The sequence below is a fragment of the Eurosta solidaginis genome, chromosome 3, assembly GCF_040869045.1.
Source record: "Eurosta solidaginis isolate ZX-2024a chromosome 3, ASM4086904v1, whole genome shotgun sequence".
Lineage (NCBI taxonomy): Eukaryota > Metazoa > Arthropoda > Insecta > Diptera > Tephritidae > Eurosta > Eurosta solidaginis.
In genome coordinates, this window is record NC_090321.1 from 84,160,657 (window position 1) to 84,187,624 (window position 26,968).

Sequence of the window (26,968 nt, forward strand, 5' to 3'; positions counted from 1 at the left end):
CAGGGGAGGGAGGACCCTGTTAAGGGTCAAGATCGGTACTCAACGGTGACGAACTGGATTGTTAGGGACTTTGATTTTGACTATGTTTAGGAATTGATGACTTTGGGCTGGTAGGTGCGGTATTCTGCCACCTTAGTAGGTCGGGGTGAAACCCTATCGAAACGGCTGGTAGGCTAATGCTGCACCTGCCCTCGTCCCGTTAAAACCGTGGCGGGCCTCAAGGTACGTTCCGGCTCCGTCGCCGTTAAGTTGGTGGTGTAGGTGCGGTTGAAGATTTTCCCGCTTTGCGTCCGGTCTGGCTCTGAACGCATTACCCATAAGGTAATGCGTCAACCCTCGCGTGGCCTCCCTGCGCAGCATAGATAACCACGGAACCGTTGAAGGGCGACTACACAATCGGCTCCGGATAGCGGCCTTGAGGGGGGACTTCTTAGAATGGACACGAAAACAAACAAAAAGGAGGGTAGGAGTGACGGCGAAGATCGTCATGATGCGAGGGATGCGACAGGTGCGGAGAGCGCTCCGAAGCAGGTCGCTGGCAGCCGGGAAAGCTTCCGGCGGGTCAAAAGGGCTGATCAGACGGATCAGCGCAGGGGTTTGGTTTGAAACCACGTAGGTACGGATAGTGGAGGGGTGTCGAAACCGACAGCCAATGCAGGCCCATATGGGGCTGTAACAGGGAAAGGTAGAGGTCCCGCGAATGCGACGGACCAGCCCAGTAATAGCAAGGAAGCCCTGTCGCGAGTTTTCCCAAAGTGAGCCCTGGGGTCGAAGCCTGCCGGGAAAGGTAGGCGATCGACGCCGCGTAGGAAAGCTCTGGGTGATCGACGCCTAGCTGAGAAGATCTTGGAGCGCTTCGGCGGAAGGGATGCAGCTCAGATTTCTGAGAAGCATTCCCGGATGCTGGAGTGGGCCAGGAGCGTCGTAGCTTGCGACGACCACACACCGGTGTCGAACGATGCGGGTGAGCAGCAGGGTTTGGGGGCTAGGAAGCGGCAAAAGTCGGATGAGCGGAATGCCTCAACGACAAAAAGGGCCCGAGGAGGTGGGGTCAGCCGGAGAAAATACTAGAATTAATGCGTTATTGCAACCCGAAACTTCCGACGCATAACTGGAGGGTCCTCAGAGTAGAGGAGGCTGTTGGGCCACGTCGGCAAGTGCTGATTCTGCTAAACGCAAAGTCCACCGGTCCTCTCTCTGACACGAGGGGGGTTATCTCCTATGGCCTCGAGCGTGTGGTTCTCAAAATCTACCACGCCGATTCCAGGGTAGATGGTTCCTCTCCCCCAGAGACTTTTCGGGATGTGGAGCCGTCCGCAGGGGAGCCAGTACCCATGGTTGTGGATGCTGACCCCGCTAATTTGGACAGCGAAAGCACTGTTGACGTCCCGTCAATAGCGGGATCTGTCATCAGTGCTAGTCGTCTGGCTGATAGGGCAGAGGAGAGCTCCTAGCCTCCGAAGGCGAATCATCGATGGCGGCATCCGCCATCAGTGTAAATCGTCTGTTTGGGGGGAAGAGGATCTCCTAGTCTCCGAGGGCGAAGCCGCCAAGGATGGGGTGCAGAAGAAGAAGAGTGGTGTTGATGGAAATCCGTCAAATCAATATTCAGCATTCTAAGGCGGCTTCCGCAAACTTGTTGCTCTGTCTTGAGAAAAGCGGAGTGGATATAGTCTTTGTCCAGGAGCCGTGGCTGAGTGGATTAAGGACGGGAAAATTCAACACCTTGGTGCATGGGGAGGCAGGTAGGCCTAGATCCTGTGTGCTTATTAAAAAGGAATTTAAAGCTTTTATTCTCTCTAATTTCAGCAATGCTGACGTAACCACGGTCTGCCTCGAGCGAGGCAGTAACGAATTGTGGGTGGTCTCAGCGTATATGCCCCATGGGGACGTAACAGGAACACCACCTGTTATACTGGGCGAAATCGCCGCTGAAGCAAGGCGGAGAGGCGTTGGCGTAATCATAGGTGCCGATGCTAATGCACAATATAGCATATGGGGGAGCTCGGATACAAACTCCAGAGGTGAGTCTTTATTTACTTTTATTGTAGATGAGGGACTTTGTATATGTAATAGGGGGAATGACCCGACTTTTATTACTGCGGTAAGGGAGGAGGTCCTGAACCTCACGCTGGTTAGCAGAGAACTCGAAGATCGGATATCTGGCTGGAGGGTTCTCAACGAGCACTCCTTCTCTGATCACCGATATATTCAGTTCTCGGTGAACGAAGAACGCCCGGTAAAATATCTTCTAAAAGTACCAACTGGGACTTGTATTGTAGGAAGTTGGGAGAGCTATTGCCTGAAGCGCCTATCGTTGGTTCGGACCTGTCCGAATCTGAAATAGACGGTCTGGTGGAAAACTTCACCTCGGCAAGCAATTGCGCTTTTCAACAGTCCTGCCCACTGAAAACTTACAGGGGGAAGGACAAGCCGCTCTGGTGGTCTGATTCCCTTGACGACCTAAGAGCGTCCAGTAGGCGGCTCTTTAACAGAGCCAGGAGGAGTAAATTACCCTCGGACTGGGACTGGGAAATAAATATGAAATAAGGATAGCCAAACGAGATTCATGGCGAAGCTTTTGCGAAAACCTAGAGGGCTGCAGTGAATCCGAGAGGCTTAGAAAAATACTCTCTAGGAATCCCGCCCCTCGGGGGTATCTGAGAGATGGTGGTGTGGACTGGTCGATGAGTAGCGAGGAGTCCCTGAGACTTTTACTGGACAATCATTTTCTCGATGTCCCAGTTGCACAGGGATCTTCGCTTGCGTGGTCGGCGGTTGCTGGCCATGCAGAAATGCCTGCCATTCCACTACGGGAAAGTCAAATATCCTGGGCTATTAATTCGTTCAAGCCCTATAAGTCACCCGGCGCGGATGGCATCATTCCTGCGCAACTTCAAAAGTCTTTAGGGATTTCCTGCCGCTGGTTGGCCATCGTCTACACTAACTGCCTCAGGCTTAACTATATGCCTAAGTCGTGGCACAAGGTTAGGGTCATCTTCATTCCGAAGGCCGGCAGGAGCTCTCATGTATCACCTAAGGATTTCAGGCCAATCAGTCTCTCGTCGTTTCTTCTTAAGACGTTTGAGCGGCTGATTGACCTGTACCTACGGGAAAGGATACCTGGGGGTTACTGTCGGCTTCACAGCATGCGTACTGCAAGGGCAGATCGACGGAAACGGCTCTCCATTCTATTGTAAAGCAAATAGGGGGGTCCTTAGAACATAAATGGTATGCTATGCATGCCTTTCTAGACATCGAGGGGGCTTTTAACAATGTCTTACCGGGGGAAATCGAAAGAGCTCTGGTTGGTTTAGGAGTTGAAGCGGCTCTGGTTGAATTTATTAGCAAACTTCTATGCGGCAGAATTGTCGCAGCGGAGTGGGGAGGGGCCATAATTAGGAGCAAGTTGTGCAGGGGCACGCCCCAGGGAGGTGTCCTATCTCCTCTGCTCTGGGTTGTGGTAGTCAGCGAGCTTCTTGTGGAGCTGGAAGCCAATGGTTGTCGGGTGGTTGCCTATGCAGATGACCTCGCTATCCTATTCATAGGCAAGTTTCTGGGCACCCTGCACGATGTTCTGCAGGGCTACCTGGATGCTGTGGCTAGGTGGGCATGTGGATTGGCGGTCCACCCGGGAAAAACAGAATTGGTTCTTTTTACAAGGAGATATAAGATACCCGACTTCAGAACTCCTTCGATTCGAGGGCTTGGTACTTACTGACAAGGTTAAATATTTGGGAATTGTTTTGGACAAGAAGCTGTCCTAGAGGCCCAATGTGGAAGATAGGACCAGGAAGGCCGCGGTTGCCTTGTACTGCTGCAGGGGGGCTATCGGAAAGAGATGGGGGCTCTCGCCAGGAGTAGTACACTGGCTTTATGAGATGGTGGTCAAACCAATTCTGCTCTACGGGGTGCTGGTTTTGTGGAAAGCACTGGACTCGGCGAGTACCTCCAAAATGTTAGTGTCAGTGCAACGGACAGCGCTTATTGGTATCAGTGGCGCTCTGAGAACAACACCTACCTTGGCACTGAATGTCATGCTGAATATACATCCAGTAGATATTGCGGGAAAGGCAGCCGCGGCGCGGTCGTTGGTCAGACTTCGTGATATGGGTTATATGCTTTCTGATTTCGGACACTCTAGCCTTCTTACTAGTTTCGACTTTATCCCGGACAGGACGGACTATTGCATGCCGATAGCCGCTCCCTATGCAACCTTCACCCCAGTCATTCCCCCGAGGGAGGAGTGGGGAGGAGGAATTATCTGGGGTATGGGACCGGTTAACTTGTTCACGGATGGGTCGAAGTTGGACGGAAAGTTTGGCGGGGGGGGGGGGGGGGGGGGTCTTTTGCCAAGACTTAATGTAAGCCGCAAGTTTAAGTTGGCTGATCACTGCAGTGTATTGCAACGGAAGTTGCTGCGATTAAGGATTCGGTGGATGAAATGCTATCCAGCGCTACTACGGTTAATTTAACATCTACTCTGATAGCCTAGCGGGTATAAAGGCCTTGAGCTCAACTATAGCGCGATCGAGGGTGGTCTGGGAGTGCCTGACCTCACTTGCGATTGCATCGAATTATTTTACAGTAAAGATTATCTGGGTCCCGGGCCATAGGGATATTCCGGGTAACTGTCAAGCGGATCTCTTAGCCCGAATCGGTACAACTGAACCGGATGAAGATGGCTGTAGGGATTTCGGGATTCCGCTAGCCACCTGTGGATTGCTCTTCCATAGCTGGACCTCGAGTCAGCTCAGCAAACGTTGGGCGGCCACTACGTCTTGCAGGGTAGCAAGATCTTTCTGGCCAAAAGTGGGTGGCAGGAGGTCTGCTGAAATAATTGGGTTCACTAAGGCTCACCTATAAATGTTCATGGGGGTTTTGACAGGGCACTGTCCCATGGGTATCCATGCGGTACGTCTCAATATATTGGAAACTCCATCTTGCTGCAGCTGTATGGAGGATGATGAGGTGGAATCACCAAATCACTTTATGCTTGATTGCCCAGCTTTTGCCAGAACTAGGCGAAAGTATTTCGGTCGTGACTCACTTGAATCTCCCGGGGAGCTATCCAAGGTTGGGATCGGGATCATTCGGAACTTTATCGTTGCTACCCAACGATTATCTAAGTAGTTATATCTACGTCACCGTTAGTTTAGGTTATTATATGTTGTATCACAACGGACCGTCATGTTGTCCAAGTGAGCTTCCCCTATCAGGGAAGCTACCACCTAACCTAACCTAATAGTTATAGTAACAATACTCATGGTGCTAGAGTGATAACTAAACAAATATCAGTGTTTTGTACAAATCTAGAATAACCTAAAATGTCGTCGAGAAAGTGTAAATATAGAGCTGATGCTTTTTGTTATATATGTGGGCAATTTATTAAAGTTCAAGATATAAAATATTAATTAAATACATCTCTCATCTTCTCTGAAGCCTACGAAGCATATTTTGGTTGTCCTGTTTGGAATCAAGACAAGACATGGGCTCCACATATTACTTACTTAATTGGCGCTTAACCGTCTAAACGGTTATGGCCGAAAATAAATGTAAGGCGCGATAACCTCCGAAGAGATCTAAGGCCGAGCTTCTCTTCCAATTTGCGTCGTGCTCCTCTTGATTTTTCCCTACAAATTGGCCGGACGGGACCTACATGTTTTTATGCCGACTCCGAACGGCATCTGCAAGGCAGATGAGTTTTCACTGAGAGCTTTTCATGGCAGAAATACAATCGGAGCGCTTGCCAGACACTGCCGAGGGGCGACCCCGCTTAGAAAAATTTTCTTCTAATTGAAAAATCTTATTTCTAAAATTTTGATGTTGCTTTGCCCGGGAGTTGAACCCAGGGCATACGGTGTGATAGGCGGAGCACGCTACCATCACACCACGGCGGGCTCCACATATTGCTTGTAGTTATTGTAGAAGATATTTTGAAGGTAAGCAAATTTTATTTAAATAGTAAATTAAATAAAGGAGACATATTGATTTCTCTTTCTATATTTTAAGTTGTTATCGAGGTGAGAAAATCTATGAAATTTGCAACACCAAGAATCTGGCGAGAACCAAAAGACAACATTAAAGACTGCTACTTTTGCATTGTGAATCCGAGTAAAAGACGTAGATGTAAAAATGCAAAACCTGTCGAATATCCCGATCTTGAATCTTCTTCTGCTCCAGTTGCACATGATCTGACACGACCAGTACCAGAGCCACAGAAAAAATTATCTCAGGGAAGTGGCCCATCTTATAAAAGCAATGCCGATAAGGAGTTTTAACCGACACCAGAACAACCAAAACATTATTTCATCACTACTGAAAATTTTAATGATTTGATTACAGATTTAAATTTACCAAAAATTAAAGCAAAGCTTTTATGCTCTTCGAACAACGTTGTCAAGGTCAATATAATGAAAACATGATGGGAGACTATATTTGGGGTTTATTGAGGGATAGTACCTATGAACATAAAAGCAAAAGTAAAAGTGTACACTTTTAAATCATTTTTTGTAAGTTTTTTCGATATTAAAACTTAATAAAAATATTTATTTGAATTGTTTCATTTTCAAGTAAAAATTAAAACCACAGATTTTGAAAAATTTCGTTCAAGCGGTTTCCTAAATAGAAAAGCAAACTTTTTCATGCCATATATTATTGTTTTTCGTCAAATTACGACCTATAGAATTGAAATTTAATGCTTCGAAGTCAAAGTCAAATTTTGTGTTGACCCGTGTAATTCATCCACACCGAGAAATATTTCAGATGCAAATCGGTTAATAAATCCTTTTTTATGATATTTCACAAAAACCAACGATGGTCTAAAAACGGAGCAGTGAAATAACTCCCAAATGAGATAACTCCCATGAAATAACTCCCATGAAATAAGTCCCAATAAAAATGAAATAACTCCCAACTTTTATAAATGAAATAACTCCCAAAGAAGGAAATGAAATAACTCCCAATATTTGCCAGTTATTTCATAATTAACCCACAAGTCCAAAAAAAAAAAATTAAATAACTCAAATCAAAATTTGAAATGGTATCTTTATACTATATAATCAGTTACAATGACATTTGAAAAATACCGCAAACTATTATGTACATATGTAAAAGTTACAATTACAAGAAAACTTGAATAGTGTCGTCGAAGTAAACGTAATTTATTTTAAAAAATCGCATTTTTTTATGAAATTAACATAATTTATTAAAAGTAAAAAATAAAAGGATCGGCCGCCTATGCAGAAAGGTGTTCTATGCAGAATTACTGTGCATCACGCGATTTTTTATTCCAAATTTTCTATTTTTTTGTAAAATAAATAAATAGAATTGAATGAAAAAGGTCCATTTTCCTCGTTGGTACTATTTAAAAATGTTTCATTCGTTGGAACAATTTAAAGCATCTGGTACCACCAAGCAAGCAGTGAATTGGATAAAATGGCTGTATGCTTGTGTTCGTGGAAAGTAAACAAATAAATCATTAAATTTTACAATAATACGCAAATTTAAACAAATGAAAATAGTTGATTGTGGTTTTATAAACATTATAAAGTGTACTTATGTATAAAATTCTTGTGAAAGTGTTCGTATGTAAATAAAAAGTGATAGTTATACCATGGTAACTTTAACTACTAATTACTAGAAAATTGTTAATAACAATTAAAAATTACCTACTGATTCTCGTTGGGGAACTCCCTGAGAACCTTTGTGCAAAATTTCAAAGTTCAAACCCCTTTGGTTTACGAATAAAACCAATTGGTCCCTTAATGTATAGCCGACCCATAGAAACTGTTAGAAGAACGTCAAAGTTTGATAAAATTGGTATGAAGTAAGTCCCAATAAAAATGAAATAACTCCTAATCTCAAAAAATTATGAAATAACTCCCAAAGACATTTTATTGGAGGTTATTTCATTTGGGAGTTATTTCATTATGAAATAATTACCAGCAAAAATTATGACATAAGTCCGAATTGGGAGCTATTTCATAATGAAATAAGTCCCAATTTGTATGGAAAATATTTGGGAGTTATTTTTCGTTTTTTTGTTGGGAGTTATTGCATTTGGGAGTTATTTCACTGCACCTCTAAAAACGCGTGGCAAAGATATATTTCCCACTTTTTATACTTTACTTCATACAGTTTTACACATCTATTCATGAACGTCGGCAATCAAATACCTTTTTCTTCTCTCAATGAATGAAGACTTAGCTAAGAAGTACAATGCGTCAGGATACACTAGTCTTCCTAATGTGAATTAGGGAGTATTGAAAAAATATACTTAATGGAATCTACATGAATTTAAATAGTCACGTTGAAAACTTTGCATTTTACCGCGAAAGTATTACCCTAAATAATTATATATGTGTCGATAGGTCTTCTCAAGGAGCAGTGCGGGCTACGACCACACCAGGGAGACCTCAGGTATTACTCATATTTGATCTCGCGAGCAAAAGAACGACGATAGTTTTGTTGGAAGTATAGCGTGGAAATCGGCAAATATGAGTAAATTCAAAATATTGTTGTCTGATGTTCAAGGTGTTTACAAAAACAAACGCAAATATTCAAGTTGGAGCATATATTCGTTTGTTGGTTGCAACACTTTCGTATGCTAATTTGTTAGTTAATCTAATATATATTATAAATGGGAAAGTTTGGATGTTAAGATGTTTGGATGTTTGGATGTTTGGATGTTTGTCCAGACGTTTGTCTTTGTGACTCAATAACGCAAGAACGGCTGGACCGATTTGGATGAACTTTTGCACACATATAGCCAATAGTCTAGAAGGATCTACTAACTATATATTTTTGAAAAGGGGCGTGGTCCCCGCCCCCTAGGAACAGTTATAATTTAATTATTATATTTTTTCGTCTTTGCGACTGAATCACGCCAGAATGGCTACACGGATTTTGATGAAATTTGGGACACAGACAGTAGTCTACTAGCGAAATTTTTTTCGAACATGGAAAGAGGGGTGGGGGTCCCACGACCCCTTCGAGAAATTATTTTTCAATAATTTTTACACATTATAACTTTACGTATACTGGCCTTCACCAATATCACAGACTCAAGGGGTCAAATAAGTCGAGGGCTTACAAAGTAAGCAGTGACACCATCCGCCCGCCCACCCCCCTTTATCCCCCCTCTGGTGTAAAATCTATAAATTGTTATAACTCAATATAAATTTTCTCCTAAATCAATAGTTTTTGGTATCTGGTACATACAGAACGAGATCTAGACAATTTTGGAGGAACGATCAGTGGTCCTCTCCTCTACTCCCGCCATCCGCCCTCCATCAATTGTTTTTATTAGCACGCTTTTATTAGCTTTACCTGTATGTTTCTATGTAACTTTTTATTCGCTCCAATGCGCCTGCTGCCTTATTAACATGGTTTTATAATTAGCTTCACCTTATTTGTAATCCCGTAAGGGTCATATCGAGACCCTCCGGGATCATTTCTGGATGGTTTTCGGGATCGGTCCGGGATTACGCCGGGGTAATTTCGGGACTTTTTCGGGACTATTTCGGGATCATTTTGGGACCCTTCCGGGATCATTTCTGTATAGTTTTCGGGATCCGTCCGGGATCCCGTCGGGGTTATTTTGGGACATTTTCGGGACTATTCCGGAATCATTTCGGGACTATTTCGCGATCATTTGGGGACCCTTCCGGCATCATTTCTGGATGGTTTTCGGGATCCGTCCGGGATCCCGTCGGGGTACTTTCGGGTTCATTTGCGTACCTTCGAGAGATAAATTCTTGATGGTATCCGGGATCATTACGGGACTTTTTCGGGGTCAGTTTGGGTCCTTTTCGTAATCATTCCTGGATGGTTTTAGGGATCCGTCCGGGATCCCGTCGGCGTCATTTTGGGACTTTTGCGGGATCATTTGGGGTCTCTTCCGGCATCATTTCTGGATGGTTTACGGGATCCGTCCGGGATCCCGTCGGCGTCATTTTGGGACTTTTGCGGGATCATTTGGGGTCTCTTCCGGCATCATTTCTGGATGGTTTACGGGATCCGTCCGGGATCCTGTCGGGGTCATTTTGGGACTTTTGCGGGATCATTTGGGGTCTCTTTCGGCATCATTTCTGGATGGTTTACGGGATCCGTCCGGGATCCTGTCGGGGTCATTTTGGGACTTTTGCGGGATCATTTGGGGTCTCTTCCGGCATCATTTCTGGATAGTTTACGGGATCCGTCCGGGATCCCGTCGGCGTCATTTTGGGACTTTTGCGGGATCATTTGGGGTCTCTTCCGGCATCATTTCTGGATGGTTTACGGGATCCGTCCGGGACCCTGTCGGGGTCATTTTGGGACTTTAGCGGGATCATTTAGGTTCTCCTCCGGCATCATTTCTGGATGGTTTACGGGATCCGTCCGGGATCCTGTCTGGGTCATTTTGGGACTTTTGCGGGATCATTTGGGGTCTCTTCCAGCATCATTTCTGGATGGTTTACGGGATCCGTCCGGGACCCTGTCGGGGTCATTTTGGGACTTTAGCGGGATCATTTGGGGTCTCCTCCGGCATCATTTCTGGATGGTTTACGGGATCCGTCCGGGATCCTGTCTGGGTCATTTTGGGACTTTTGCGGGATCATTTGTGGTCTCTTCCGGCATCATTTCTGGATGGTTTACGGGATCCGTCCGGGATCCTGTCGGGGTCATTTTGTGACTTTTGCGGGATCATTTGGGGTCTCTTCCGGCATCATTTCTGGATGGTTTACGGGATCCGTCCGGGATCCTGTCGCGGTCATTTTGGGACTTTTGCGGGATCATTTGGGGTCTCTTTCGGCATCATTTCTGGATGGTTTACGGGATCCGTCCGGGATCCTGTCGGGGTCATTTTGGGACTTTTGCGGGATCATTTGGGGTCTCTTCCGGCATCATTTCTGGATGGTTTACGGGATCCGTCCGGGACCCTGTCGGGGTCATTTTGGAACTTTAGCGGGATCATTTGGGGTCTCCTCCGGCATCATTTATGGATGGTTTACGGGATCCGTCCGGGATCCTGTCGGGGTCATTTTGGGACTTTTGCGGGATCATTTGGGGTCTCTTCCGGCATCTTTTCTGGATGCTTTACGGGATCCGTCCGGGATCCTGTCGGGGTCATTTTGGGACTTTTGCGGGATCATTTGGGGTCTCTCCCGGCATCATTTCTGGATGGTTTTCGGGATCCGTCCGGGATCCTGTCGGGGTCATTTTGGGACTTTTGCGGGATCATTTGGGGTCTCTTCCGACATCATTTCTGGATGGTTTACGGGATCCGTCCGGGATCCTCTCGGGGTCATTTTGGGACTTTTGCGGGATCATTTGGGGTCTCTTCCGGCATCATTTCTGGATGGTTTACGGGATCCGTCAGGGACCATGTCGGGGTCGTTTTGGGTCTTTAGCGGGATCATTTGGGGTCTCCTCCGGCATCATTTCTGGATGGTTTTCGGGATCCGTCCGGGATCCCGTCGATGTCATTTAGGGACTATTTCGGCATCATTTGGGGTACCTTCCGGTATCAATTCTAGATGGTTTTCGGGATCCGTCCGGGATCCCGTCGGAGTCATTTCGGAATTTTTTCTCGACTAATACAGGATCATTTGGGGACCTTATCGGCATCATTTCTGGATGGTTTTCGGAATCCGTCCGCGATCCCGTCAGGGTCATTTCGGGACTATTTCGGGATAATTTGGGGTACCTGCCGGCATCATTTCTGGATGGTTTTCGGTATCCGTCCGGGATCCCGTCGGTGTCATTTCGGGACCATTTGGGGTCCATTCCTGCATCATTTCTGGATGGTTTTCGGGATCCGTCCGGGATCCTGTCGGGGTCATTTTGGGACTTTTGCGGGATCATTTGGGGTCTCTTCCGGCATCATTTCTGGATGGTTTTCGGGATCCGTCCGGGATCCTGTCGGGGTCATTTTGGGACTTTTGCGGGATCATTTGGGGTCTCTTCCGGCATCATTTCTGGATGGTTTACAGGATCCGTCCGGGATCCTGTCGGGGTCATTTTGAGACTTTTGCGGGATCATTTGGGGTCTCTTCCGGCATCATTTCTGTATGGTTTTCGGGATCCGTCCGGGATCCTGTCGGGGTAATTTTGGGACTTTTGCGGGATCATTTGGGGTCTCTTCCGGCATCATTTCTGGATGGTTTACGAGATCCGTCCGGGATCCTGTCGGGGTCATTTTGGGCCTTTTGCGGGATCATTTGGGTTCTCTTCCGGCATCATTTCTGGATGGTTTACGGGATCCGTCCGGGATCCTGTCGGGGTCATTTTGGGACTTTTGCGGGATCATTTGGGGTCTCTCCCGGCATCATTTCTGGATGGTTTTCGGGATCCGTCCGGGATCCTGTCGGGGTCATTTTGGGACTTTTTCGGGATCATTTGGGGTCTCTTCCGGCATCATTTCTGGATGGTTTGCGAGATCCGTCCGGGATCCTGTCGGGGTCATTTTCGGACTTTTGCGAGATCATTTGGGGTCTCTTCCGGCATCATTTCTGGATAGTTTACGCAATCCGTCCGGGACCCTGTCGGGGTCATTTTGGGAATTTAGCGGGATCATTTGGGGTCTCCTCCGGCATCATTTCTGGATGCTTTTCTGGATCCGTCCGGGATCCTGTCGGGGTCATTTTGGGACCTTTGCGGGATCATTTGGGGTCTCTTCCGGCATCATTTCTAGATGGTTTTCGGGATCCATCCGGGATCCCGTCGGAGTCATTTCGGAACTTTTTCTCGACTAATACAGGATCATTTGGGGACCCTTTCGGCATCATTTCTGGATAGTTTTAGGGATCAGTTCGGGATCCCGACGGGGTCATATCGGGACGATTTGGGGTAACTACCGGCATCATTTCTGGATGGTTTACGGGATCCGTCCGGGACCCTGTCGGGGTCATTTTGGGACTTTAGCGGGATCATTTGGGGTCTCCTCCGGCATCATTTCTGGATGGTTTCCGGATCCGTCCGGGATTCCGTCTGCGTAATTTCGGGACTATTAGGGGGTTATTTGGGGACCTTTCCGGCATCATTTCTGGATAGTTTTAGGGATCCGTGCGGGATCCCGACGGGGTCATATCGGGACCATTTGGGGTACCTACCGGCATCATTTCTGGTTGGTTTTCGGGATCCGTCCGGGATCCCGTCGGGATCATTTCGGGACTATTTCGGGATCATTTGGGTACCTACCTTCATCATTTCTGGATGATTTTCGGGATCCGTACGGGATCCCGTCGGGGTCATTTCAGGACTTTTTCGGGATCCGCCCGTGATCCCGGCGGGGTCATTTCGGGACTATTTCGGGATCATTTTGGGTACCTAGATGGATAGTTTTCGGGATTCGTCCGGGATCCCGTCTGGATCATTTCAGGACTTTTTCGGGATCATTTGGGGTATCTTCCGGCCACTTTTCTAGATGGTTTTCGGTATCCGTCCGGGATACCGTCAGGGTAATTTCGGGACTATTTGGGGATAACTTGGGAACCATCCGGCATAATTTCTGGATAGTTTCCGGGATCCTTCGGGGATCCCGTCAGGGTCATTTCGGAACCCGCGACTAATGCGGGATCATTTGGGGACCCTTTCGCCATCATTTCCGGATGGTTTTCGTGATCCGTCCGGGATACCGTCAGGGTAATTTCGGGACTATTTGGGGATAACTTGGGAACCTTTCTGTATACTTTTGGGATCCGCCCGGGATCCCGACGGGGTCATTTCTGGCCTATTTCGGGATCAATTTGGGGTACCAACCGGCATCATTTCTGGATGGTCCGGGATCCGTCCGGGATCCCATCGGGGGAATTTCGGGAATTTTTCGGGATCATTTGGGGTCCCTTCCGGAATCATTTCTGGATCGTTTTCGGGATCCGTCCGAGATCCCGTCGAGTTTATTTTTTTACTTTTTCGGGAAAATGTCAGGGAATTTCGAGACTGTTCTTGGATCATTTGGGGATCCTTCAGGGATAATTTCTGGATGGTTTTCAGGATCCCGTCGGGGTAATTTCGGGACTTGTTCACGACTATTTCGGGGTCAGTTGCCCTTAAAGATCATTTCTGGGTGGTTTTCGGGATCCGTCCGGGATCCCGTCAGGGTCATTTCGGGACTTTTCGTGACTACTTCGGGATTATTTTGGGACCCTTCCGGCATCATTTCTGGATAGTTTTCGAGATCCCGTCGGCATCATTTCGTGACTATTTGGTGTCATTTAGGGACACTTCCGGGATCATTTTAGGTCTCTTCGAAACCGGTAATTCAGCACACATGGCCGTGGATTTACGGCAAATTATTCATATTTAAAATTCGGTATGTTTTATCTTTAATATATCACAGCTTTTTCGTTCTATTTTTAAATGAATCCTGTAACGAACTATTACAACTATAATTAAAATTTTTGTAATATTTTAACCAACTAAATACCCGAAAAAGCAACACTGCTTTCATTTAAAAACTTCTTTTTGGTTTTAGCTAATTGTAGTTTCACTCCTTTGTTCTATGAGTAGTAATTCTTTCACCCCTGTCATATCAATTAATTTAACTTAGAAACAAAATGTATTTTTTTTAATTCGAAAAAAGTGTATTGTACTATTCATGTAAGCGTGCCCATCAGCTCAGTTAGTTCTTTTTTTTTACTGTATTAAAAAATAAAATAAATTGACAGAAAAAATTTTTAAACAGACAACTTGATAAGCAGGCTAACGTGAATAGCACATATATTTTATTTTCTCCTTGCGGACGGGGCCGCGGGTAAAGGCTAGTTAAAAATATATAAGAAAATAAAAGAAAAGATAAGAAAATAAAATAATATTAAATAAAATAAAATAAATGAAACAAAGTTTAATTTAATTAAAAAACAAAAATAAAATACAATTATCTTATATATTATTTCTAATTGCTGTTTTTATGTACAGTTAAATAAAGTTTTGGTTGGACAGATTGGGATTCGTGCTATTAGCGAGCTTTGGGAATTATTAGTCGTAGTGCTTTTGTTTAGCTATATTTTATTAAAATAATTTGTTAAAAATAAACGATTGTGGCACTATTGTTAATATTTGATTAGAACTAACACTTCATTACCGGCAGTTGCTAACATTCGCCAGATGGCAGCGCAAGCGCATGTAAGTTTTTAGATGTTTGATTGATAGAACAGCTGATTTATGTTGATATTTGATATGAGACTTCTATATTTGTTGCGCAAGATGCGGCTCGTATCCAATAAAATGAATTAAAATAAAGCCGCCATATGCATAAACGTTTTTATACAAAGCTGTACTTATACACAGAGTATTTTAACTTTGATTGGATAACGGTTGGTTGTACAGGTATAAGGGAATCGAGATAGATATAGACTTCCATATATCAAAATCATCAGTTCGGAAAAAATTTTGATTGAGCCATGTACGCCCGCCCGTCTGTCCGTTAACACGATAACTTGAGTAAATATTGAGATATCTTCACCAAATTTGGTACACGAGCTTATCTGGACCCAGAATGAAAATGAGCGAAATCGGATGATAACCACGCCCACTTTTTATATATATATAATACACCTAGAATGTTGAAATTTTACGTGTGGACTGATACTGAGGCCCTTGATAAAAATAAAAAAATAAAAAATTTTATTAATCATAAATCAAAAATCGGTAAACCTATCGTAACAAAATTCGGCAGAGAATGCTTTGAAGAAAAATTAACAAAATCGGTTAAGGGCCAATGCCACTTTTATATAAAAGATTTTTAAAAGGGTCGTGGACGAATAAAATTAGCTATATCTTTGAGCTTTATATCAATGGTATTTCATTTCCCAAGCGAATATATAACAATAAATAGGAAAAACTTCATATTTTAAAAAATGGGCGTGGCACCGCCCCTTTTATTACTAAGCAATTTTCTATGTTTCGGGAGCCATAACTCGAAGAAAAATTAGTTCAGAATAGAATCATATGTAGGTATATGTATTATTGCGCAGCCTTGTAACATTATTAAGCACACAAAACAACCAACAACAGCATTTCAAGTGTACAGCTGGGCATGTAGTGTTCGGTTTCACCCGAACTTAGATTTCCTTACTTCTTTCAATTGCAATCTTTTGAAACTTCAAGGTAATTTTTACGCGATTACTATCAAAAGTAGATTGCACACTGAAAGAAATGGTGCTAGTAAAATCAAAAAGTCGGTTCTGTTGTTCTTGACTAAACTAAGATTCGGTGAAATTGATCGAATTATGATTAATTTGACCGAGTTCTTTGTCAAGCGAACAAATTAGTTTAGTCATTTCAACAGAAGAGGATTTGTCGCTATTAAGTTAACAAAATTCTGTAAAGTTGACAGATTCCTAATCAATCTAACTGATTTTTCTGTTAACACAACTGATCTCACTGGTCATTTCAACAGCGATAAACAGTCAATACATGTGCAAATTTCAAAGAGAATTTTACGCTCACTGCGCTCCCTAATTTGTACTTATGACCATGGTGCCACTTGTTAAAAAAACACCAAAATAAGAAAACCACCAAATCGAAAGAACACACAAAATGGGAAACAACAAAAAACTATGAGATACCGGGACACTTATTATCGGGTACAATTTTGCAACTTCTCGTGCAAGCGAAATGCAAAATTGTGCCCCCTTTTGTTACAAAAGTTTTCCTTGAACGAACAGGATTTTTCCAAAGTTAGTAACATTTTGTTCAAGTTTTTATCAATTTTCACTCACGCGAACGAATCTAATAAGATAATAAAAAAAAACATCCTTTTTTAATGTTGATGTTTCCAACAAAATAAAAGTTTGAGTTGTTTTGGAATCGTTTGAACTTAAAGTGTTACGAAAATTAAACTTGCCGAATTACATGTAAAGTTACTCCCGTGGTGAATTACCTTCCCGCGATTTGATTCTTTACTTTTCTATAACTTACAAGTTCTCTATTTAAAATGTTACGTCAAACATTTATACTACAAGTTTTGTTCGAAACAATCAAGTGTGGCAACTACATGCGAGAGAAGAAATTGAGAATGAGCTGAGCTGCAACTGAAAGAATTGAGAATCAGTTTTGTGACTACTATTTTCACTTACTATTTCCGGCCACCGTGGTGTGATGGTAGCGTGCTCCGCCTATCACACCGTATGCCCTGGGTTCAACTCCCGGGCAAAGCAAAATCAAAATTTTAGAAATAAGATTTTTCAATTAGAAGAAAATTTTTCTAAGCGGGGTCGCCCCTCGGCAGTGTTTGGCAAGCACTCCGGGTGTATTTCTGCCATGAAAAGCTCTCAGTGAAAACTCATCTGCTTTGCAGATGCCGTTCGGAGTCGGCATAAAACATGTAGGTCCCGTCCGGCCAATTTGTAGGGAAAATCAAGAGGAGCACGACGCAAATTGGAAGAGAAGCTCGGCCTTAGATCTCTTCGGAGGTTATCGCGCCTTACATTTATTTATTTTTTTTTTATTTTCATTTCTATATTCATATGTATGTATATGTAGCAAGCATGCGTATTTATGTATTCACATATTTACGTATTTATATGGCGGCCGCCGTGGTGTGATGGTAGCTTGCTCCGCCTACCACACCGAAGACCCTGGGTTCACACCCCGGGCAAAGCAACATCAAAATTTTAGAAACAGCCCACTCAGCATTTAGATGATTCAATTTTCAATTTCCCTACATATGAATAAATACAATTTGATTACTCTTTCTGACTAAATAATGAGTTATCATACAATTGAACAAAAGAAATAATCAAATATGAATACTTTTGATGATCAAAAATTCAAACGCATTTTTCGATCACTTTTTGGAATCAATTTTGAAGTCCTTTGATGATTACATTTTAATATTTCATAAAAACCAACAAAAAAATAATTAAATATGCTTACCTCTGATGATCAAAAACTGAATATAGTTTTTGAATCACATTTTGGAATCATATTTGAATCAAAGATGTTTACTTTAGGTGTTCAAAAATTTATAATCATTTTTAATTCACCTTTTTGAATCTTTTCTGACTATATTTGTTGACTGAATAATGAGTTTTATACTTGTTGAAATTTTACTTTTTATTGAAAATCTTATTTTTTTCACATACACACATTTTTTCAATCATGAAGTTCAGAAAAAATATGTATATAAAATTTTTATACTCAGTTGAGCATAGCTCACAGAGTATATTAAGTTTGATTGGATAACGGTTGGTTGTACATATATAAAGGAATCGAGATAGATATAGACTTCCATATATCAAAATAATCAGGATCGAAAAAAAATTTGATTGAGCCATGTCCGTCCGTCCGTCCGTCAGCCCGTTAACACGATAACTTGAGTAAATTTTGAGGTATCATGATGAAATTTGGTATGTAGGTTCCTGAGCACTCATCTCAGATCGCTATTTAAAATGAACGATATCGGATTATAACCACGCCCACTTTTTCGATATCGAAAATTTCGAAAAACCGAAAAAGTGCGATAATTCATTACAAAAGACAGATAAAGCGACGATACTTGGTAGATGAGTTGAACTTATGCCGCAGAATAGAAAACTAGTAAAATTTTGGACAATGGGAGTGGCACCGCCCACTTTTAAAAGAAGGTAATTTAAAATTTTTGCAAGCTGTAATTTGGCAGTCGTTGAAGATATCATGATGAAATTTGGCAGGAACGTTACTCTTATTACTGTATGTCTGCTTAATAAAAATTAGCAAAATCAGAGAACGACCACGCCCACTTTTAAAAAAAAATTTTTTTTAATTCAAATTTTAAAAGAAAAGTTAATATCTTTACAGTATATAAGTAAATTATGTCACCATTCAACTCCAGTAATGATATGGTGCAACAAAATACAAAAATAAAAGAAAATTTCAAAATGGGCGTGGCTCCGCCCTTTTTCATTTAATTTGTCGACGATACTTTTAACGCCATAAGTCGAACAAAAATTAACCAATCCTTTTAAAATTTGGTAGAGGCATAGATTTTATGACGTTAACTGTTTTCTGTGAAAATGGGCGAAATCGGTTGATGCCACGCCCAGTTTTTATACACAGTCTTCCGTCTCTCTTTCCGCATGGCCGTTAACACGATAACTTGAGCAAAAATCGACATATCTTTAATGAACTTAGTTCACGTGCTTACTTGAACTCACTTTATATTGGTATGAAAAATGAACGAAATCTGACTATGACCACGCCCACTTTTTCGATATCGAAAATTACGAAAAATGAAAAAATGCCATAATTCTATACCAAATACGAAAAAAGGGATGGAACATGGTAAGGTAATTGGATTGTTTTATTGACGCGAAATATAACTTTAGAAAAAACTTTATAAAATGGTTGTGACACCTACCATATTAAGTAGAAGAAAATGAAAAAGTTCTGCAGGGCGAAATAAAAAACCCTTAAAATCTTGGCAGGTATTACATATATAAATAAATTAGCGGTAATGATGTTCTGGGTCACCCTGGTCCACATTTTGGTCGATATCTGGAAAACGCCTTCACATATACAACTACCACCACTCCCTTTTAAAACTCTCATTAATACCTTTAATTTGATACCCATATCGTACAAACTCATTCTAGAGTCACCCCTGGTCCACCTTTATGGCGATATCTCGAAAAGGCGTCCACCTATAGAACTAAGCCCCACGCCCTTTTAAAATACTCATTTACACCTTTCATTTGATACCCATATCGTACAAACATATTCTAAAGTCACCCCTGGTCCACCTTTATGGCGATATCTCGAAAAGGCCAACACCTATAGAACGAAGGCCCACTCCCTTTTAAAAATACTCATTAACACCTTTCATTTGATACCCATATCGTACAAACAAAGTCTAGAGTCACCCCTGGTCCACATTTATTGCGATACCTCGAAAAGGCGTCCACCTATAGAACTAAGGCCCACTCCCTTTTAAAATACTCATTAACTCCTTTCGTTTGATACCCATATTGCACAAACGAATTCTAGAGTCACCCCTGGCCCACCTTTATGGCGATATCTCGAAACGGCGCCCACCTATGGAACTAAGGATTACTCCCTTTTAAAATACTCATAAACACCTTTCTTTTGATACCTATATTGTACAAACAAATTCTAGGGTCACTCCTGGTCCACCTTTATAACGATATCTCAAAAATGCGACCACCTATACAACAACCACTACTCCCTTTTAAAACCCTCATTAATACCTTTAATTTGATACCCATATCGTACAAACACATTCTAGAGTCACCCCTGGTCCACCTTTATGGCGATATTTTGGAACGGCGTCCACCTATAGAACTAAGGCCAACTCCCTTTTAAAATACTCATTAACACCTTTCGTGTGATACCCATATTGTACAAACAAATTCTAAGGTCGCCCCTGGTCCACCTTTATGGCGATATCTCGAAACGGCGTCCACCTATGGAACTAAGGATTACTCCCTTTTAAAATGCCCATTAACACCTTTCTTTTGATACCCATATTGTACAAACAAATTCTAGGGTCACCCCTGGTCCACCTTTATGGCGATATCTCGAAACGGCGTCCACCTATGGAACTAAGGATTACTCCCTTTTAAAATACTCATTAATACCTTTCATTTGATACCCATATCGTACAAACGCATTCTAGAGTCACCCCTGGTCCACCTTTATGGCGATATCTCGAAAAGGCGACCACCTATACAACAACCACCACTCCCTTTTAAAACCCTCATTAATACCTTTAATTTGATACCCATATCGTACAAACACATTCTAGAGTCACCCCTGGTCCACCTTTATGGCGATATTTCGAAACGGCATCCACCTAGAACTAAGACCCACTCCCTTTTAAAATACTCATTAGCACCATTCGTTTGATGCCCATATTGTACAAACAAATTCTAGGGTCACTCCTGGTCCACCTTTGTGGCGATATCTCGAAACGGCGTCCACCTATGGAACTAAGGATTACTCCATTTTAAAATACTCATTAACACCTTTCATTTGATACCCATATCGTACAAACGCATTCTAGAGTCAACCCAGATCCACCTTTATGGCTATATCCCTAAATGGCGTCCACCTATAGAACTATGGCCCACTCCTTCATAAAATACTCTTTAATGCCTTTCATTTGATACACATGTCATACAAACACATTCCAGGGTTTCCCTCGGTTCATTTTCCTACATGGTTATTTTCCCTTATGTTGTCTTATGTTGTAGCTCTCAACTGAGTATGTAATGTTCGGTTACACCCGAACTTAACCTTCCTTACTTGTTATTATTAAGACATTCTTCAAGACAATGCAATGCAAATGCTGCTCGTGCCCGAAGATTTCCCCAACTATTTCTCCACCTTCGGCTTCCCAGAAAATATATAATAGTTGGACAATATAAAAGTTGTGAGCTATTTGACCAGGTAAGTGAAACTCTCTTGACATATGTACCTGGATATGTCTTCAACATCCCGTACCGTATCGTATTTTAAGATGTTGACGATCATAGCTGATATAGGATGTTGTAGTCGCAGGTGTATATCGGTCAAGTTTGTTTGCGAGTGACCTGTGGTTCAAATAGCTCACTTCCGCATGCTTTCTTCCCCTGATTAAATAAAAGTATTATGTAGTATCTTATTTTGAATGAGATATGAAGAATAAATGCATCATAATCGCATTCAAAAATGACTCAAAAATCTCCACCAAAACGATTGAAATATGTTCACGAATATAATCAGAAAATGATTGTGAAAAGCAGTCAAATATTACTCTAAAACAAATAAAGCTCAATTTTACAATGATATCAAATACGAATAAAAAGCGTTTCGAAATATGAATCATAAATGATTATTCAAGAATAATCATATTTATGGTACATTTTTCTCCCGACGTTACGTAAATTTTCAAACAGAAAATGCTTTTAAATTTGAACGTTTTTAATCATCTGGGGGTATGATATTTAAATATTTTTTGATCAAAATTTTCAAAAAATTCTGGCTGGGAAACATTTTCAATTCGAAGAAAAAATTTCTAAGCGGGGTCGCCCCTCGGCAGTGTTTGGCAAAAACTCCGAGTGTATTTCCGCCATGAAATGTTTTCAGTGAAAACTCAGATGCCGTTCGGAGTCGGCATAAAACAATTAGGTCCCGTCCCGCCAATTTGTAAGAAAAACTAGAAAGGAGCACGACGCAAATTGGAAAAGAAGTTCGGCCCAAAATCTCTTCGGAGGTTATCGCGCCTTACATTTATTTATTTATATGGCAACATAGGTACTTTCATACAAAGCTGTCGCAACAACGTTTTTTGTTCATTTGACTACTAAAACGGTCAATTACGAATCAACGATTTGTGCGCAGTTGATTCAACATCTTGTTGCGATGGATAAAAATTTACAGACATTTCGGTTGAATTGACCCGTATTTCGGTTGATTTTACCAGTCTTTTTCTTTCAGTGCACTAGTTCTATGCACATGGCCCATAGTCATAAATCAATATATTTTATTGTCATCGATCACCCGTCCACTTAGAATACTTACATATGTATTTGATACTATTATCACTTTTTAATTAAATTTATTAAGCACAGAAGCTATGTATACTGAAGTCCATAGCAAAAAGGCAGTAAAGTATTCTTACTGCCTTTTAGGAATTTTGATGTCAACATATTTGTGTGACACCAATTTACTCATCTTAAGAAATTGTCATCAAAAACTCAAATTAAAAGACAAAACAAGTTTTAAAATTTGTTTTGTATTTCAAATATCTTAAATTTCTCAACTAAGAGAGTAGTAAATCAACTTTCCAAAGCACGAAATCAGTATAAAATAACTCACTTTTTTCTCTAATAATTGGTTTACATAGAAATGTTATATTTTAATAAAATTTTACTGTAAGAATGATTTCAAAGCATAACAGCAGTGAAAGACAAACTATTCTAGAAAAATATAATAAAAAACAGTAAATTTCATTATACTTATTTTAGATTTACAAGACATGAAAGAAGTTCGTGTCTAATTTCTGGCTCCGAACGGAATTATGAACCAGAATAACATGATAATGTCTCTCCATAAGGTCAGTTAACAGGTCATATTCAAAAATTTTTTTTGTGTACCAAATAGAACAATTTATTTAGTTAAAACAAACGTAACACTCGCAATTCATATTTCTCTAATTTCACTTTTGCCACTTTACTGCCTTTTTGCTATGGACGGCAATATAGCAGTATTTACTGAATACAATACTTGACTTACCGCAAAGTCATTGTAGATAATGTGTAGATCAGACTGTGTATCCAAACAAATCGAAACATTTGATTTTGTACGGTTTAGTACAATCCGTATTACAAAATGGCGCACAAAATATTACTCTGACGTAGCTCGTATTGTTGGATATATTGTTTAGTACACTGTACGAAATCTCACAAAACGTTTATGGTACAAACATATATTTTGGGTACGTTTTGTAGAGCTATTTCCGAGTTTTATCTTTGAAGCTGGTTTAAATGGTATTCATATTATTTGCAAAACAGTTTTTGCAAAATTAAAAGGATGTTACTTTAAGATTAAGTGGATTTTCAAAGAAGTCACGGAGTTATTTATTGTTTGTCTATAGGGTAGTTACACGTACCATATCAAAATCATCAGTTCGGAAAAAATTTTGATTGAGCCATGTACGCCCGCCCGTCTGTCCGTTAACACGATAACTTGAGTAAATATTGAGATATCTTCACCAAATTTGGTACACGAGCTTATCTGGACCCAGAATGAAAATGAGCGAAATCGGATGATAACCACGCCCACTTTTTATATATATATAATACACCTAGAATGTTGAAATTTTACGTGTGGACTGATACTGAGGCCCTTGATAAAAATAAAAAAATAAAAAATTTTATTAATCATAAATCAAAAATCGGTAAACCTATCGTAACAAAATTCGGCAGAGAATGCTTTGAAGAAAAATTAACAAAAATTAGCTATATCTTTGAGCTTTATATCAATGGTATTTCATTTCCCAAGCGAATATATAACAATAAATAGGAAAAACTTCATATTTTAAAAAATGGGCGTGGCACCGCCCCTTTTATTACTAAGCAATTTTCTATGTTTCGGGAGCCATAACTCGAAGAAAAATTAGTTCAGAATAGAATCATATGTAGGTATATGTATTATTGCGCAGCCTTGTAACATTATTAAGCACACAAAACAACCAACAACAGCATTTCAAGTGTACAGCTGGGCATGTAGTGTTCGGTTTCACCCGAACTTAGATTTCCTTACTTCTTTCAATTGCAATCTTTTGAAACTTCAAGGTAATTTTTACGCGATTACTATCAAAAGTAGATTGCACACTGAAAGAAATGGTGCTAGTAAAATCAAAAAGTCGGTTCTGTTGTTCTTGACTAAACTAAGATTCGGTGAAATTGATCGAATTATGATTAATTTGACCGAGTTCTTTGTCAAGCGAACAAATTAGTTTAGTCATTTCAACAGAAGAGGATTTGTCGCTATTAAGTTAACAAAATTCTGTAAAGTTGACAGATTCCTAATCAATCTAACTGATTTTTCTGTTAACACAACTGATCTCACTGGTCATTTCAACAGCGATAAACAGTCAATACATGTGCAAATTTCAAAGAGAATTTTACGCTCACTGCGCTCCCTAATTTGTACTTATGACCATGGTGCCACTTGTTAAAAAAACACCAAAATAAGAAAACCACCAAATCGAAAGAACACACAAAATGGGAAAACAACAAAAAACTATGAGATACCGGGACACTTATTATCGGGTACAATTTTGCAACTTCTCGTGCAAGCGAAATGCAAAATTGTGCCCCCTTTTGTTACAAAAGTTTTCCTTGAACGAACAGGATTTTTCCAAAGTTAGTAACATTTTGTTCAAGTTTTTATCAATTTTCACTCACGCGAACGAATCTAATAAGATAATAAAAAAAAACATCCTTTTTTAATGTTGATGTTTCCAACAAAATAAAAGTTTGAGTTGTTTTGGAATCGTTTGAACTTAAAGTGTTACGAAAATTAAACTTGCCGAATTACATGTAAAGTTACTCCCGTGGTGAATTACCTTCCCGCGATTTGATTCTTTACTTTTCTATAACTTACAAGTTCTCTATTTAAAATGTTACGTCAAACATTTATACTACAAGTTTTGTTCGAAACAATCAAGTGTGGCAACTACATGCGAGAGAAGAAATTGAGAATGAGCTGAGCTGCAACTGAAAGAATTGAGAATCAGTTTTGTGACTACTATTTTCACTTACTATTTCCGGCCACCGTGGTGTGATGGTAGCGTGCTCCGCCTATCACACCGTATGCCCTGGGTTCAACTCCCGGGCAAAGCAACATCAAAATTTTAGAAATAAGATTTTTCAATTAGAAGAAAATTTTTCTAAGCGGGGTCGCCCCTCGGCAGTGTTTGGCAAGCACTCCGAGTGTATTTCTGCCATGAAAAGCTCTTAGTGAAAACTCATCTGCTTTGCAGATGCCGTTCGGAGTCGGCATAAAACATGTAGGTCCCGTCCGGCCAATTTGTAGGGAAAATCAAGAGGAGCACGACGCAAATTGGAAGAGAAGCTCGGCCTTAGATCTCTTCGGAGGTTATCGCGCCTTACATTTATTTATTTTTTTTTTATTTTCATTTCTATATTCATATGTATGTATATGTAGCAAGCATGCGTATTTATGTATTCACATATTTACGTATTTATATGGCGGCCGCCGTGGTGTGATGGTAGCTTGCTCCGCCTACCACACCGAAGACCCTGGGTTCACACCCCGGGCAAAGCAACATCAAAATTTTAGAAACAGCCCACTCAGCATTTAGATGATTCAATTTTCAATTTCCCTACATATGAATAAATACAATTTGATTACTCTTTCTGACTAAATAATGAGTTATCATACAATTGAACAAAAGAAATAATCAAATATGAATACTTTTGATGATCAAAAATTCAAACGCATTTATCGGTCACTTTTTGGAATCATTTTGAAGTCCTTTGATGATTACATTTTAATATTTCATAAAAACCAACAAAAAAATAATTAAATATGCTTACCTTTGATGATCAAAAACTGAATATAGTTTTTGAATCACATTTTGGAATCATATTTGAATCAAAGATGTTTACTTTAGGTGTTCAAAAATTTATAATCATTTTTAATTCACCTTTTTGAATCTTTTCTGACTATATTTGTTGACTGAATAATGAGTTTTATACTTGTTGAAATTTTACTTTTTATTGAAAATCTTATTTTTTTCACATACACACATTTTTTCAATCATGAAGTTCAGAAAAAATATGTATAAAAAATTTTTATACTCAGTTGAGCATAGCTCACAGAGTATATTAAGTTTGATTGGATAACGGTTGGTTGTACATATATAAAGGAATCGAGATAGATATAGACTTCCATATATCAAAATAATCAGGATCGAAAAAAAATTTGATTGAGCCATGTCCGTCCGTCCGTCCGTCCGCCCGTTAACACGATAACTTGAGTAAATTTTGAGGTATCATGATGAAATTTGGTATGTAGGTTCCTGAGCACTCATCTCAGATCGCTATTTAAAATGAACGATATCGGATTATAACCACGCCCACTTTTTCGATATCGAAAATTTCGAAAAACCGAAAAAGTGCGATAATTCATTACAAAAGACAGATAAAGCGACGATACTTGGTAGATGAGTTGAACTTATGCCGCAGAATAGAAAACTAGTAAAATTTTGGACAATGGGAGTGGCACCGCCCACTTTTAAAAGAAGGTAATTTAAAATTTTTGCAAGCTGTAATTTGGCAGTCGTTGAAGATATCATGATGAAATTTGGCAGGAACGTTACTCTTATTACTGTATGTCTGCTTAATAAAAATTAGCAAAATCGGAGAACGACCACGCCCACTTTTAAAAAAAAAATTTTTTTAATTCAAATTTTAAAAGAAAAGTTAATATCTTTACAGTATATAAGTAAATTATGTCACCATTCAACTCCAGT